The sequence below is a fragment of the Sander lucioperca genome, chromosome 19 (assembly GCF_008315115.2).
Source record: "Sander lucioperca isolate FBNREF2018 chromosome 19, SLUC_FBN_1.2, whole genome shotgun sequence".
NCBI lineage: Eukaryota > Metazoa > Chordata > Actinopteri > Perciformes > Percidae > Sander > Sander lucioperca.
Genome location: NC_050191.1, coordinates 18,007,165 through 18,025,390, shown reverse-complemented (window position 1 = coordinate 18,025,390; position 18,226 = coordinate 18,007,165). Strand labels below are relative to the sequence as shown.

At 40.2% G+C, this 18,226-nt stretch overlaps 1 long non-coding RNA gene across 1 annotated transcript in view; it reads right to left on the bottom strand.

The window, feature by feature from the left end:
• Positions 1–4,441: 4,441 nt before the first annotated feature.
• LOC116066079 overlaps positions 4,442–18,226 on the bottom strand; it is a 48,554-nt gene continuing 34,769 nt past the window's right edge. Inside the window, exon 4 of the long non-coding RNA XR_004108894.2 lies at positions 4,442–4,494. This is a non-coding gene — a long non-coding RNA (uncharacterized LOC116066079). The remainder of the gene's footprint in view (positions 4,495–18,226) is intronic.

Sequence of the window (18,226 nt, the reverse complement as noted above, 5' to 3'; positions counted from 1 at the left end):
TTGCATTAAGTTTGTCTTTACAGCTGTACTGAAGGCACTTGTATACTGCACTTATTTGTTGTGTTGTTCTTCCTCTCTCTTAATTGGTTTAATCAGATACAGTTTGGCAGTCTGGCATTTTCTCCATATTCCACATATTCTATGAGACAGACCAGAAGTTTATCTGCTTCTTGCCTCTCTAGTGTACTTCCCAGAAGTAGGAGCACGAAATAAGTTCATGGTTAATTAGGTTATTGGCTAATGCTCACTACGTCACATCCACTGCAACAGGCGAAGGATGACTTAGTTACAAGTGCTCCAAAGTCTGTCAACCTCTAAACGTTTTATAGTTTATGAGACACTCCAAGACAATGCATTGTTTTAACAGTTCCAATAAAACATAAACAAGGTTTTTTTCCATGGCCAGAAGTGGGCAGATGTACTCATCTGACAGCAGGGCAGTGTGAGGTGGTGCTGAAGCCATATGAACCTCAGAATTACCATCCCCAATAAACCATCACTCGCTGGAATAGAAGAGGTTTGACCTCCCTTCACCCAGAACTCCAAACTCTGTTTTGTTGAGGGAGGGCAAATTATAAATCACTGGGACTTTAAGTGGTGCCTACCCATTCTGTTTAAAGTATTACTTATTTTGACAATGGTTACGATCACCCAAAAGGTACAAATACACTCATAACAAAAGACGTGGCACTGATGAGGTTTGTTATTTTATTTGAAACGTGGAGCTGGTGTGCCTACAGGACATGATCAAAGCTGAAGCCTATCACAGACCAATTAGAGTGCCAAGTGCAAAGACTGAGCAGAGATCAAAGACAGGGCTGCATTACATGACAGCCACTGGGACAGAAAGTAACTGGATCCTATTATTACTGTGAGCACATCCACTAATGGGGCTTTGCATAAAGCAAACCATTATTATTGCAAGGATGATGCTGGTGTCTGTTGAGAGGTTGTGACCAAGCCCTCGGATCACTGAAGGAGGTAGTATGTTTTTTTTATTTTTTATTTTCTAACAATACTTTTAAACTTGTATTATCATTATTGTTATTGGCTTGAATCACACGGAGGCGGAGTTGAGATGCATCCTACATTATGAATGCTGCCACTACATTGAAAGTCACAGCAGATACTGCAGAACAGCTTTTGCTATTGCAGTGACACCACCTGTCCCATCTAATCCAGACACATTATTTGATGGATGAAGCAAATTTTGTGAAAAGTCTGCAATGTTGTGCATGAGCATGATGTAAGACCCAAGAGAACAAAATATATGCAAAAGTGGATTACAGGCTGCTGTGAGCCCTTGTTCCACAAATACCATTAATGTGACACTCAGTTTGATGCCTTGTTGTCTTCCTTGTTTCCTCAGAACCAGGTGTGCAGGGGAGATTTCAGCAAGGTCACACAAACTGCAAAATTACTAAATTTGTAGACACGGGATAAGTATTGCTGCATTTGGCACTTCTGCATTTTATTTTAAATTCAGTGTCACACCATCACCGACAAATCAATTTACACAACATAGTTTTTTTCTTCCTTTTTTCTAGTAATAATATATATTGTGTGGGGCATACATTTGCAGAAATGCATGGCTTTTGTTGACATCCATATTTCCATTCTCCCCAAAACCATTTGGTCAAAGTGGATGGCAAGTTTTGATATTAAGCATTCCGGTTTGCTATGGCAACGCTATATGGATTTTGCTAAAAATCGACATACTGGTATGAATCTCAACAGATGGTTATGGCTGCTGCTCTGTGATGCAACTCAGTGGCACTTTCAAATTAGCATCTGGCTCCATCATTAAGTTGTATACACAAGTGACAGAGAGGACCAAAATAAGTCAGCAGAAATGTCATGTTCTACTTCGAAGGTCTATGTTGACCATGTCAAAGGCAAAGTATTCGCCTAATTAACCACATGACCAGCACAACAGTGTGATGAAGACTCACCTCCAAAAGAGGTCACCCATCATGTCTACCATGTCAGATGGTGTAGTCGTTGCTGGAAAAAAGAAATGCAGAAGATAGGTCAGTTAATCAAGGCAAAACACTTCACACCTGCATTCTGGCCCAATTAAAGGCACGCTGTAGAGCTTTAATTGTACACAAATACAATTCTGTTTAAACTGAAGAATCCTCACAGGTATGCACTGTGTATCCTTTAAGTCTATAATGCATTCATTTAAAATCTGCATCATCTATATGGGTTTGCGGTCTACTTTTCCTCTTTTATTGGTGCATTGCTACCTTAATAGCTCATTACTGCCTCCAAGTGCCACCTCTCGGATTAAGGTTTAGTTACATTTAGGTAATTAAAATGACTTGGTTCAAGTAAAGAAGAGATCTTCGTCATGTTTAAAAGAAACCAGTGTTGTTGGTAGGAGATCGGATGCCAGTATCAAATTATTAAAAGTGAGAACAATTCTATTACCATGAAAATGTCAGACTAGGCCCTCACCTAAATGTGTTTAGCTGAAATGAGCTGCTGTGATACAGTGCGGTATAATTAGGCTCTCTCTAGAAAATATACTAATTTACTAGTGGTGGTGTCTTGGCGTATGATTGTTTATTTAATTAAACAGTGTACTAAGTGATTGGAATACAACTTAAACTCACAGTGTCTTTGAATAGGGCCTGCGTGAGTCAGCTGTGAGAGCGAGACAGCTATGAATAATGGTTCTCCAGAGTGTCAGCGCAGGTGAGAAGCTCTGTCAGTGCCTGTGATGAGTCCCTACCCTGAGCACATTGACTGGCATGAAACACACTGGACACAGTTAACGCACCAGCAACAGCCGCTGTCAGGCAGCCGCCAATCAGTCTGCGAGGTCACTGGAATCCATGAAATCTGAACCCTTCCAAGTTTCCCAGACAGACAATAATTAATAATTGGATCTCAGAGGAAATGGGTCCTTCAATCAACCTCCATTATTGCGCGGGGTATGTGAAGGTTTGGTCATCAGCTCTGTGACTGATCATGCAAGGAGCCCAATTACCATCAAGTGAAACAAGTGCTTGTTTTTTTGCCCACCTTGTAACCCCCACCACCCAGAAGAGAAGAGATTTGCCACACCAACAAGTATGAACGTACTTCCAGTGATTCCATTGCCTTCTTATGATTACAGGTATTGAAAATTGGCTCAATGGTGTCTAGTTGTTTAGAATAAGTTGCTTGGTACAGAAACTACAGACACATGGCGGTTCTTTCAATATGTATGATTTAATTTTAAGAATTTGTAGCTAGGTAATTGAACTTTATTGTGTTAAAAACCATAACAGAAAAAAATCATTATTAAAAGGAAATTATTTATATGTCTTAAAACATGTCAGGAATGGATCCTTCTTGATCTTGGTAACACAGTTTGACAAGAAAACAAAAACAAATCCTAACTCAAGGTCCACTTAGTACAGTAGCTCAGTTGTCAGCATGTGACCTAAATGTGTAATTATGATCACGTGGCAACAGGTGGTCAAACTGTACATGGCTGGAGATCCTAACTCCTGTCTCTGTTCAAAGACAGTCTTTGGTATCGGATATGATTGAAATTTGTAATCGGAAATTACTTCAGTTTTTGTATAAAATATTGGTGTATCTATGAACTCTGTGGTGTGAGCTGAGACCTGTCAGAGTACAAGTACTGAGGGATTTCTACATTGTCTTAACAATTAAATACAAATTCATTACACCACAGCTCTATTACTGTATTGTATTACAGAGACTATTGTGTTGCACAGTTTGCTCATTGTTGCTGTACAATTTCAGATAAAAGGAAGAATATAAACAGACTGTTTTATTGACATAGTCTTTCCATTATAACTACACGTTTGTACTTGTAGTTGTATGAAGCTAAATATATGTTCATGTGTCACACCCCTTTTTATTCTATAATAATATATATTTTTTTTAAATCCAGGCTTTGCAGGCTAGAAAAGACAATGATGACAGCATTTTTGCCACCAAAGGAACAACACATTTAAGCAACAGCTCCAGTGACCCAATTCCCTAAAAAATAGCTGCAAAATGGGAATAAGAGTGAATTCCAACTGTAGCCAATGCTTCCGGCACACTTTGATAACCATGGAGGATGGGTGGCTCAGCTGTGCAATTTGAGAAGTGCTGAATGTAGTTGTGAAGTCTTTTTCATTGCACTTGTATCAAGCGGTATCTGAAACAATCAACTCTCATAAACACACCGTCAATCAAGAGGTGAAAGGATAAGTCATGTTTAACCATGCAAAGTCTCTTCTGTCATCACATTACTGTACCTTTGCCGCTAATACAAATGTTGTGTCCCTAATGAAATCTCAGTTCAAAATGATGCATTATTGTTTTTGCTGAAAATTTAATTTTTCATTAGCTTTGAAAGGCAGACTTGCAAAGCTAATGAACAGCTATGACACAATTTTAACTAATTATACTTCTATAATCATATCAATATGACTCGTCTTTTCTTAATAAATGGCTTCCCAGTCTTAGTAAGGAAGAGGGTTGTTTCTGGAAAAAGTAAAAAAACAAAGATGTGTTGTGAAAGTGGGGGATGCCAATAACAGATTTAAGAATATAATTCCACAATGATTATTTGATTGATTGATATCTTTTATTTTGAACATGTAAATAAAATAAAACATCAGAAAAAATTAGTAATAAAAAAAAACAGTTAAAAAATAAAACTCCATAATTTCCAGTACTTAAAGACCTCTATTTACACATGCAAATTTAGGGTTTAAACACTTAGGTCCAACACAATACAAAACTATTAAAATAAAGTTGTGATATCAAGTCTGAAAGTAACATAATTCCTCATCAACTGTAATTAGTATATGTGCTACAGTAAATTGCATATTTTACATGTTCTGTCTCAGTGAAATATTGCTTGAAAACAGTACTGAGCAGCCTGGTCAAATTAATTTCTTTAATACTGCAGCAGCAGCATATTTTATGAGTGTGCACTCCATGATTATTTACAGCTCAGCAGGCTTTGCTTTTGCTTCGCAGAACAATTTTTATTCAACAACAGTAAAAGCTATATCATCCTTTGGATAGTATTCTAATTCAATTGAGGTAATTTAATTCAAATGGTGTTATTACCTAATTCAGGGGAAGGATGATATCACATAATTTGTTTGGGAAATTGGCATACGCTATCTGCTTAACAACTCAGTGGCTTTGAAGTGTGAACAGTAATATTTTCTTTTGAGGCTGTCAAAAAATAATAAAGCCAAAACTGGGAGCAAACTATTTCTTTGTCCCAGAAGACTCACAGGAATTTAATTTAATTTTTATGTTCAGGGAATCGAGTAAGTCGTGAGTCCTTTTCACAAATCTGTTACTCCACATTGCATGTATACCCTTCTGCAAACATTTCTTATATTCTAAGTTTTAAAAAATATAGTTGTGGAAATTAGATCAAGCATAAAAATGATAATACAGTGTCATTCTCAGAGAGATCGTCCAAGATAACAACTTCTTGTTACATTTATTTCCCTTGTTGAGATAAGCAAAAAACCTCTATTTGCGATTCATCTTGTAGCTCAGTTCACAGCTGTCGTCATACAGCACAGAAACAATGATAACATGATCAATCCTGTTCCAGTTTTAACAAATGAATCAGTAGATGAATGAAACATTGTAAAGTCTGCAGCATGAAGTAGTCATTCAGTGGAATATCATTATTGACCTTCAACTCCAATGTATTGGCTTACAGCATTCATCAAGTAGCACAGAGATCAATACATAGATTACCTTCAGAAACAGAGTGACACATGCCAAGTTCTAGCTATTTTTAGTAATATGTTGTAGAGGACATACAGGATAAGGCAAAATGGGTTTGAATGACGGATTTTTTTTAATTGCATGTTCCTCTAATGATGTGTATAATCACTGCTGAAGATTTCATTCCATTTTTAGTCTATTCTATTTGAATAGTAAATAGTGGAGGAGGGTTATACTCTGTGGCGTCAGGTTGGGAAGCAAGAAGAGGGGAAAATAAAAAATAAATAAGGTTTGGTTCCAATCTGTCATCCAATCAGGGGCTCTGCTATTTGAGCGCAAGTCTCATTTGCCAGTCACCCATTCAATCCAAGTATAGTCGCTGCATTCAGAGACGGGCAAGCAGGTTGTCACTTTGAATATATTAGTTTATTTATTCTCATTTCAGGAGGGTCTGCTGGAACATGAAGACAGCTGGTTCAAAGTGATTCTCCTGTACAAATAAGTTGGGAGTCAGAATGGGAATGAACCGTCAAGAATAAGTGTTGTGGCTGCATGCACTGGGCTTTCTCTGCTGCTCCTTATCAATTGCACAATTGGTGTGTAAAATAATTCAACTTTGTGAAAGTTTTTGTTTCTACTATTACAGAAACCTTATTTTGTACAAAAAGACACTAAGTAGTATAGCCCTACCAATACTCGATTTTAGAGGCCGGTACTGATCAATATTTTCAAGTTAAACAATCTGATACCAATATAATGGCCAATATTATATATTAAACACATAAGCATGTTACACTATTCTGTATAATATGGAGGATCCTGTGTTTACTTCTACTTACAAGGAGTGTAAGCATGCCACTATTGTCTGTATTTACTGTTTTTATATGGTAATTATCACGCCCCTTTCTGCCTACATTTTCTGATGTTCTCTCCTGACAAAGACTAAACAAGGGGGATGTTTTTGTTTGTTTGTTTTCTTATTTATCTATTTAATCACTGAGAAAAACATATGTTCACAGTCATATCAAATGCATTGAATGATTTGGAAAATGGTGGCCACATACTATAAAATATAGGATGGTGAAGACAAGCAGCGAACAAGCAGTTCACTTAAAAACAGGGAGTCATTTTGAGTGTGCATGGTGCACTGACGGATGTGTAAATCTGTTCATACATACAGTATAAGCAACCACAACCTCAATGTGATGTGCAAAACTTAAGTTATCCATATTATCAGACACACAACTGTCCCCTTCTTCCTACACTGCGTGCTGCTTATGGGTTTGGTCATGCAACAGATTTCTCGGAGACTGAGGTTGTAATGCAGAAGGATCCCCATCAGAGCATTTCATTTGTGAACCAAGCTTCTCACTATGACAGTGTACTGGCCGACACTTGAAATCCAGGCCTTTCACGACCACAACCATGTTGGTACTGTCCATTAATAACATTGATGCTTTATCGTCTTGTCATTGCTGTGGATGTTGGTATTGAACAGCTGTCAGCACACATGAGAGGTTGTTTCTCATTTGATGTACAGTATCATTAAGCATAACTAATGATTAGAGTTCTGAGTGGAATAAAGGATGTATATTCTTTGATAAATAAGATAAATAATGCTCTTTTATGTATAAGTACCTTGCATACCCATTGATTATTATCCTTATTGTTCCAATTATTCTATTCAAACATCTTTTAACTTTAAACAACAAAAGTGAGGTATTCCAATACAATTTACAAAATGTTATACTGCTATAGAAACCAACACTAACAGTAACCATGGCAGTGGATGAATACCATATTCCGGCTGATTAAATTGTTTTCCTCCCTCATACTGAACTTTGCTATACGTGAATCCTTATTTCACCCACTCTATTCTGGTTACAGTCTACAGTTAATTCATATGCCATTTATTTATATAGCAGTGGAAAAAAGTGAGAAAAAAGGGTTAGGGTTAGACCTTTATTACTAGAACTATGAATAAACTACCCTTACATTTCTTAATTCAAATGTAAATATAAAATATCTCAGTATGCCGTTCATAATTTTGTATTTATTAATAGTACATTTGTTAGCAGCACACAGACTTTCTACAATACAGTGAACAGACTCTTCAGCAACAAGCAAAAATAGCTGAATGTGAAACTGTTAATATATAATATGATTAAATAAGTGCAACACTCCAGGAACTTCTTCTTCCCCTATTTGACATTGTCGACTTGGCAGTCCTAATAGACTTTAGGAACGACTGCCATGTCAAATGACTCAGCATGGTGGCTAATGCTTAAGTAAAGTAAGTGTGTGTGTGTGTGTGTGTGTGAGGGGGAGGTTATTAGAGTGAAAAGAATATGCACTCATAAAGAGAAAGGAAAAACAGTAAATCAATAGGTATTGATGTAGAGCCTTGACAAAAGGCTATTCAGGTGCACTCAGTCTGTTAAGAAGCTACTGTAGCTAATGGTAATCATTGATCACACTCAGTAATCAGTGATTGGAGATGACAAATTAAGAGTCTGTCAATAAATTCAGACAAACACAGAGAGCCCTCTAATGTTATAGTAAGAGAGAAACAAGGTTTAGAATTTACAATAAAGTTGAAATTGTTTTTTTGCATCCTCCTGCAACTTTTTGCATTGGCAACATATGTTTTGTGAGAAACATATTGTTGCCCAGATTGTTGGTTTTTTTTGAGCATATGTGCAAAATATTTACTGCCAATATTTTTCAGTTGGGTATTCCTCTGAATGTCCCTACTAAAACATGGAGACAGAGAGGGGAAGAGAAAGTAGGAGGTGGTAGTCTGGCTATCACCAGACCAAGCGCAATCTTTTTAGATTGAACTTTAGTCTGGGGAGTCTGCTCTGTATTTTCTACTGCACAAGAGGCGTGATCAACGGGCATAGTTGAAATGACTCTGTACGCAATTGGATAGTCCTTCAAACAATCAGACCAACGATCCGGGTGACGTAGCAGCGACAGCGGCATCAACGGGTTGCTGCCATGGAGTGCTGCGCTTCGGTGGCCGCCATGTTGAATGTAAACAAAAAGCTGCTTGGTTGCTTCTCTATCATTATTGCATTAAACCCGCCAATAGCGTGCCAGGTGGATAAGCCAGTTTGTGATTGGTTTCCGCAAATTTGGAACGGAAGCAGGATAGAAAAAATTTACAGGTTTCCAGCCTGAGCTGCAGGGCGAAATCAAATCGCCGGCAGCTCGGGCTGGGTTTACCCAGTCTAGGAAGGTGGACTATTGCACGCAATATTTCTGTAAGTTATTAGTAACTTATTTGGAATGTTGCTTTGTCACTTTTTGAGCTGCTCAAACCTGTGATATTGTAAACTAAACTTGCCCTACAGCAGTTTTTTGTGTGTAAAAATGTGTCACAGAGAAAAAACTCAAACTTACTGACAACTTGATCTCAAAACTGAACTCAAATTGCAATAAGCAAAGAGTGCTTATTTTTAAAGATGGCTCTGAATTAGTCATCAAATCAGTTTCTGTACTTTTAGCTTTTAATATCTTCATCTTGTGATCTGGGACCAATCACTTCCTCTGGGTGAAATTACAAAATGTACCGATCCTTTTTCTCATGTTAGTATAATAAAAGTATCAAACCACCTGTTAAAATGCACCGAAATACAGGAAATTACATCTACTCTGTTAAAAATGTTCTGGGGGAGGACCTTCACACCCCCGTTAGGATTGTCCCGCCCACATTTTAAATGCTTCTCATGCCCATGGGTGGACACAAACACAACCACAAACAAATGCTATCGATGGGTAAATAGGCTAACAAGTTTGCCTTATCAAATTACAAGGTGATAATATGTCAAGTGTTGTGTTTACAGCTTATTTCTGCTGCTCCCAAGTGGCCAAAGAAAGATGGCCATGGCTGAAAAATAAATTGGCATGGGAGAAGGAACATTGGAAATTTGCACCACCACGAAATGTGAATGGTTTAGTCCACTGTAGTTCAGTTATTCACATTTCAAATGCAGATGGCATCAAATAAACACATTGCAGCGTTATTGTCTGCCTTGCATGGATGTCTGTGCAAGGATGGATACCCGGGATCGGACAGATATTTAGAAATGATGTTCGGGTTCGGGTCGGGCTTGGTCACATCAGCGTGATAAGGCATTGAACATTTTAAATTTAAAAAAGCTTATTATGTAGGTGCACGCCTGTGTTAACGTGTGCTTGTTGCCCCGTGTGCGCTGATGTGCTCATCTGTTGACATTTCCGAATGCCTTCCTACAGTTGCTTAATAAAAGCGGGCTTTCCACACAAACAAACGTATGTGTCATTAGTATAACAAAAAAAACCCCGAGATTTTAACCGTGTCGGGCTCAGGTCGGGCTTGGACATAAATATCTTAATGCCTGTCGGGCTCGGGCCAGTTTCGGTTACTGCTCTGTCGGACGCAGGCCAGGCTCGGACAGAAAAATGCGGCCCGATCGGCACTTAGTCTGTGCCCATCCATCCTATATGTCAGTTTTTCAAACAGACTGTTTGAATTGCAGTAATTTAAAATTAATTTAAACAAACTTTTTTTGATTGCAGACATTTAGACTAAATACCGCAGTTTTTTCCACATTTGTTGATCATCTGATTACAGCTTTTGTAAGGGAGGATATACAGTATGCTGACCATTATGTCCAATGGGCTGATGCTCAGAGAGGGACTTTCAGTAGAATATTTCATATGATCCACAGATGTACAGAGAGAGGGATGAGCTTCACACTAACAGATGATGACTGGCTGGTGTCAGGGTTACAAGGTTGCTAATTTATCTTCGTAGACGACGTCAGACATGCACACTCACACACAAGCCATTTTCATCGTCATTATCTCAGCTCAGGTCAGCACTAAGACAGGCACAAATATCCTGAAACATTCCAACTGCTATTACTGTTTTGTTTAGTTGTCACTTATTTTTGTTCTGTGAAATTTTGCACCTTTTTTCTTTAAGGCACCTAAGACTACAGACATTGGTTCAGCATCTATCGCGGTCATAACTATTCCTGGCACTTTTCTGAATTGCAGTGACAGTTTGGTCTTAAATCGTGGCCCCTGGCAGAAGAATTATAAGTGTTAGCTTGGGGGTCTGCAGAGGTGACTCAAGGCTGAGGCCTGGCCTTGGAGCTAAGCAGCACTCTTCTGTACATGTCACCGTAGCATTACCGATGTGATGGGTTGTTGGTGTGTGTGATGTGTAAAGACAGGTTGTGACACCTATTTTTCAACCTGGAATGCTTTGACCCGTTCCAGCCATATAATAAAAATAAAAGTATTTTGTGCTGCCAGCTTTTTGTTTTCTAGACCTAGAGATTCTTTCTGTCTTCTATCCACATTAAATACATACATATATAACAGAATTTAAATATCACAAAGACATCCTTTCATTAAATATATCACACCAAAACAATCTAAAAAAAAGTGGATCTTCCTCCCAAGTGGTGTCCAAGTTAATAGGATTGTATGTCTGTTTTTATTCAGCATAAGAATTCTCCTATATCCGCAGATTGTATTTGACAGACTTTAAGAAACTTCCTGTCAATATTAATGACATATTCCTATCTCTTTGGCAAGGTTATAGGTACTCCAGTGTTAAATTACATATTGGGTGATGCTCTTGAAAAGGCAGTTGAGAATACAGATGACTTCTTCTCTCTTTGTCAACCTGAGCCTGTGATTAATACTGACTATAGCTGCGCCTGGCTATTGAGGATATTGGGCTGGACACTGTTTCATCTGTTAGGTGAATGACAGATTAGGAGCTATAGTTAGTATTAGCTGTTGTTGGTGCTCAGGGGCCTTGACAGCACATGAATGTTAGTCATGCATACTATCTATCATATAATCTGTTTCTAGAGGGGAGAGAAAGAAAGACAGGTAAGCAACATTAGGAATCTTGTTCTATAGATTTCATAAAAGGCACAGTGGTTTGCATGTTTGTGTAGCTATCTCTGCACTATTTATCTGTGATAGTGATACAGAATCTGGGTACAAATACATTGATTGTCCTGTAAGATATGACTCCTCTGGGTTAAGCCATTGATTACTGTCTCAGCAGAAATGTGTGTTGAGGGACAAAATATTAATTATACTTCATTCCAAATGGCCCTCCTTCTATTCAAGCAGTAAGTCATATCACAGCCACAGGACATTATACAATGTCACACTGCTGATCAATAACAGCAAACAGCTGCTTCAGGGGTGATTAATATTGAGCCAAATGAGTGTTATCAAGAGAAATATTGTTACATTGGTGAAAAAAGTCTTGTTGAAGAATTTACTTTCCACCTAACAACAACTCTTTATTGGAAGTGACACATTATAAAAAATGTTCAAAATCAACTGCTCCTGAATAGCTCTGACTGAACTGCTTGAATTTATGTCGTTACTCCATCACAGATGAATAAAACAAGTTTTGTTTGGCAAGGTTGAGCGGGTGAAGTATTAAGTCTAAATTTCCCCTTGGTGAATTTCATTCCCTGTGTCAGCATTCCAAACAAAATGACAGCTAAGCATCTCACATACCTTCAGCAAACTGCAAACAGCAGCATTTTTCTTTTTAACAGCCCTTAGACGGGGGCAGTTTTGATGTGGTGTATTGCTATGACACAAGTCACCTCACTGACTGACTGTGATGTCTCCCTGATGTTAATATCGACAGCCTGGACATCCTTTTTTTAAAAGATGCAAATACATTTAATTGTAATCACAGCTGTCTGCATGTCAGAGGGAAGAAAGGAGTGGCCAGCGACTCAAGGTTTTCCAATTTAACAGGCCCGAGCCTCAAAGCTAAAGTGATGAAGATTAGAAACAGGTTGGATGAATTATTCAGATCAAGAGTAATCCTGGCCCCAGGTGACAAGGAAGGTGGACTGTACATCAATCACGTGTCTGTCCGGTGATTCAAGATGTCTGAGATAGCTGTTGGCTGGTGGTGTTTACGGAAAGTAGCCACATATAAAATGTGTAGAGGTGGGAGGAAGGAATAATTGACATGTCACTCATGAGATAGGACCTCATCCTCCTCCTACCCTCTGAAGTAGAGATTTATAATGCAGTGATTCACAGACGTTTACAGGTTTGCCATCATGCACTTACTTTGCAGGAGACAGCCTTCCTCTCGAGGCTTTACAGTCCAGAGAGAATAAAACATATTTGCCATTGCTATGAACATGTGAAAGCAGTGAATGTGCTATGTTGTCCCTGAGAGGATGCAGTGCACCCACAGAAGGTACAAAGTGTTTCAGAAGGAGCTAACTTGCTCGTGTCTGTCTATTACTCTTTAATGCCATTTCAGGTCACCTCTGTAATGTTAATTCGACAACCTTCAAGTTGATGGAAAACTTGGGGTTCATAAGCAACAAGAATTCAAGCAACAACTCCATGAATCCTTTGACCTCTTGCTCTGTCATTAACAATGCTCACAGATGTGTTTCATTATATGATATTATATTATATGAGCGTGTCCTCTGCAATCCCAACAGTACAGTGATTTTAATTTGATGAGTAGTTTTTGGCAAGTAAACATCCGCTGACATTCTGTCCTTGTTTGAGATGCAAAATAAATCAGTTATTGATTAACAGTACAAGATGTATGTGTGCAAGCTAACGTTTTGTGCTCTGTTTAAAGCGCAAAGTCCATTTAAAAAAAGCTATTATAACTTTCATGCTCGACAAATATGGCATTCAGAATAATGGCAAAACTCCTCAGTGTTGACTGGAGCCATAAAAATCAATTGGGAAATATCATTTGGCCGTATGACTGGAAAATATGACCTTTTTAATAGCTCTGAATATTACAAGGAAGAGAGAACAGACAAGTTTTAATTGGATCTATTTCAGACAAATTACTTTGATAATTAAGAGCAGATTTGCATGAAGACCTCAATCAGGATAAAGTCAAATTAGCCTTAGGTCATTTGTACTTCTCAAATAAAAGGTAGACAGTATTAACTGTCAGCACAACCTCAGTCAATGCTTACTGGTGTCACAAGTAGACTATTAGTGGTTGATATTTAAATAAAGACTACAACACTGTTTTCCTTTTGCCCTCACTGTGGATCCTACACACACTTCCAATAAAGCTTGATGACAGCAGTTGGCCTTTGAAGTCTTTGCTGGAAGCCATTGTGAAACTGCAGAAATAGCATTGGACAACAAATTCGATGATATTGATTACAAATCCGAAAAAAATTGAGATTCCATTTAACAATACTTAAGAGTCTCACATTATGTGACATAATATATAATATTGTATAGTGTCATACAAATCTGATCTGTAGTTCAAGAAACAATCACCCTAAAATAAAATGGTGGACAATACAGACTCTATAGTGCACAATATGGTAAATTGTTATTCATCACCTGCCATTAATGTAAAAAGTCATGAGCTCTCCTGGCGCAGATCCACAGTTGCCTCATGTTTAATATACTTAATGTATACTGGACTAGGGCTGGGCAATATGTCAATATATATCCTTCAAACGATTTAAAAATGTCTATCGTCAAAAATGTTTATCGTAATACAACTGCGTTATGGCAATATTTACGTCATTAGGACAACGCTTTATGTTCTGGTCCTTAAATAGGCTAACCATGTGGTTATTTCATATAGACACTGTATTAATTGAATTACCAGAAAACATTCCATATTGTGATATATATATATATATATATATATATATATATAGCGTTTATGTATTTGGTTGCGTTGTGTGTCTTTGCAGTGCGTTTGCTGAATGCTGCGCATGTGTTGTCAAATTAATGAAGTTGTTTTTCTTTTTGCATCGCTTCTTTTTTCGGGGTTTGCGTGCTTTTCTTTTTGCATCGTTTTTTATTTGCAGTGCGTTTATGTATTTGGTTGTGTTATGGTATTTGCAGTGCGTTTGCTGAATGCTGCACATACGTTGTCAAATTAATTAAGTTGTTTTCTTAATTTGCTTGTGATTTGTCTATTTGCGTGTGTTTTCTTAAGTTGCAGGGCGTTTGCCCCTGTCGGCCACCGTATATATATATATATATATATATATATATATATATATATATATCGAGATATGCAATTAACTATATCGGGATAGAAGATTTTGGCTATATCACCCAGCCCTATACTGGACTCATAGTACAGATCTTGACACTATACAGTAATTACTGTCACTCATGTAAGACCTTCTGCTTGTTTCATCCTTTGCAGAACCTCAACACCCAATTACTATCAATTTAATTCAACACATCATCGTTTTTCTTATGGGGTTAGGTATAACTACTATTGCTTTTCAATGATGGTTATCATTGATCCGCCAAGAACCAAAGAGCTTGTGTCATTTAAGGATGCGTAGGCTTCACAGATGAGGTCCACTAATCAAAGTAAAACATGGACTCAGGTTTTAAAGGCTACAAATGTGTTTCCCAGCATGTTGTATTGGATTTTAAGATGGCAATGCATTTCAAAGTATTACTGTCTTTGAAAATCACTTTGTGAAGTCTGTTTACCAGCCTTTGCAGTGTGATATGTACGGTGAAGAAACGATAGTTACATATTGTAACTCCAGATTCTATGAGTATAGGCGTAGCCCTCTAAGGGCTGTCGCTATTGGGTTTATCCCTTCGGGCATGCGCAGTCGTGAAGATTTCTTTCGCGCCCTGTGCCCCGCACGGGCCTCTCTTACGTCCGCAGATACTGTATATTACAGTGGCGCGACCAGAGATCTGCTCCCAACATCAGCATTTTTCTTCAGCCAATGTTAGTGGGACAGGTGCCCCGAACCTTAGAGGGCTACGCCTATACTCATAGAATCTGGAGTTACAATACATAACTATCGTTCTATTTCGTATAGGCTTCACCCTCTAAGGGCTGTCGCTATTGGGTTAGGGCGAAGCTGATGTAGTCAATGCCACCTGCGACACAAAGTCCACAAGCAGAACATAGACTAATTGTCTTCCTAATCCCACTGAACAAGGATTAATGAATCAAAACACATACTATTTTGATGAGAAACCCCTGTCATCATCATGAATAGGCCTACTGATCGTGAGGCCCATGTCATGTGGATTGTGAAAATGTTTTATGGTGACAAAAAACTAATATCACAATTAATAACTGCAAAAAAACCCCGCATTCCTCCAAGCCACTCAAGTGCAGGAGGATGGAGACAGCAGCAAAACCAAACCTGACACCACATCATCTGCCGTCAAGTGCGGGTAAAACTGTGTGAGTCATGGGGGACTCAGACGCACCGTGCAGATAAAAACGGACGAATGGGCACGGGGACGCCCAGGAAGCCACAGCACAACGTCGGCCACGTCACGCCTATGAGGAGGCCGTGAACGCTGGCAGCGGTCTCGTGGAGTGCGCCCAAATGTTCTGAGGGGGGGGGTTCCACTCCCTCCACGCTATAGACCTGGGTGATAGCTTCACACAGTCAATGAGACAGACGCTGCTCTGAAAGAGCCGCACCTTGTGTGCGTTCTCTGTAGTTAACGAACAGCCGCTGTGTTCGTCTGATGTCTGTCGAGCGTAAAACATACTGGAATAACGTGCGCACCGGGCAAGTCGGTGAGACGCCTCCACCGTTGTTATGAGGCAGAGGGAAAAAACTCCCTTGCCTGAAGGGGTTGTTAAGACTTTCTAAAGTGGCCGCGCTCCCGTCCCCTCTAATGGAGAGGCAGGACGATGAAACTGCCAGCGTGCATTAATCACTCCCCCTCTTAGCCAACGTCAAAGCCGAGGAGGAGCGCTGTTGTCAGTGACAGCGTCCTGAGAGGTGCTTGTGCCAGAGGCTCGAAAAGGAGGGTTCCCCAGAGCTCGCAGCACCAGGGCTAAAACCCATTGAGGTGTGAGAGAGCGCACAGCAGGTTTCTGTCGTCTGACTCCCTTCAAAAACGTGGGGGTGGAATATCGCACCGATCAGCTGCAACAGTGCGTCCCCTTGCCACAGCAGATGCCATGGGGGCCGCCAGAAGTTGAACCAGGATGCGCTTGCGCATTCCGGTGCCACTATACTGACCGATAGGCTCTCCTCCTGGATGCGTGCCAGGAGGCGAGGAATCAGAGGGACCGGGGGGAAAGTGTATAGGAGAGCCCTGGGCCATGGTCGATGAGAAAGGACGTCGACCCCGAGAGGTGGGTTATCCTGTGTGTTCATAGAAAAAAACACAGTGTGCACTGTGTATTTTCTCGTGAGGCGAATATATCCACCTTCGCTCTCCTGAACCTGCTCCATAGCCTCTGCACAAGAGTGGATTAAATTTCCATTAGCTGTGGGAAGCTGTGCTGGTTCAAAAACCCCCAGGATGTACACCGCTCTGAGTGACAGCAGGTGACTGTTTGCCCACAGTAGAAGGCTCCTGGCTATTCTCCAACAGCCGGGCCGAGCGCACGCCACCCTGACGGTTTATGTACGTTGCCGCAGTCATGTTGTCTGTTCCGACGATTACATGCCTCTCTGCCACCACTTGGGCGAAACGTTGCAACACTTTCAGCACCGTGGACAGCTCCAGGCAGTTTATGTGGGGAAGAGGGGAAACTGGCCATTTCCCCCCTACCATCTGCGATTCGCACATGCCTCCCCTGCTGGTGAGAGACGCCTCTGTGTACACCGTAATGTGTGTGACGTCACTCTCCCCAGGGGAAAACCGAATAACAGGGTCCGGGGGTTCTCCCAATATGCCAGGTCCGACTGTAGACTCCGACTGTATCGGGTCTAGGTGCATTCAACCGGACCATCTCTGAATCTTTCTCATGTGGAGGAGACCCAGAGGAACCATTACCTGACTTGCAGACATCATGCCTAGGAGGCGCATCACAGACAGTGCTGACACTGTCGTGTGAGACGTGATGCGTGACAACAGAGAGCTTAGTGCGTCCAGCCTTGGCGCTGACAGTTTGGCTCCCATACTGGTTGTCTGTGAGGGGACCAGCGAGCTCTGCCAGTGTATGGCAAAGCTCAGTGACTGTAAGTGCTGCGCAAACTCCATTGTGTGGGGCGCAGCCCTCTCCTGGGAAGGAGCCATAATGATTAAATCGTCCAAATAAAAAGGACTTTGATCCCTTTTCTGCGTAATGGCTGTAACGCTGTCTCCATGCATTTGGAGAACATGGAAAATATGCATCTCTCAGATCTACGGAAGTGAACCATTCGTGGTGGCGCACACATTCCAACACGTGTCTGATTGTCAGCATGTGGAATGGGCGCTTCATAATGCACCGGTCGAATTGAAACAGGGTTTCATTCCGCCCGTCTTTCCTGGTGTGAGAAGTAACGGGAATAAAAAAATACGTCGTTCTCTTCTCCTGGAGGGACACGGGAAAAAAAGGCATCCTTTGCCCGCAGCTCTGCCAGCTCTGACGTCAGAGCGGTTATCTCCCCTGAGATGACGCGGCTGTTTCCAACACACCGTCGAAAAAGGAGGTGGAGGGCTGGTAAACTGGGGTGTATAGCCTTTTTGTGATAAGCTTTGACAGCCATACATTCCTGGGTGGCAAGTTTTCCCACACTGC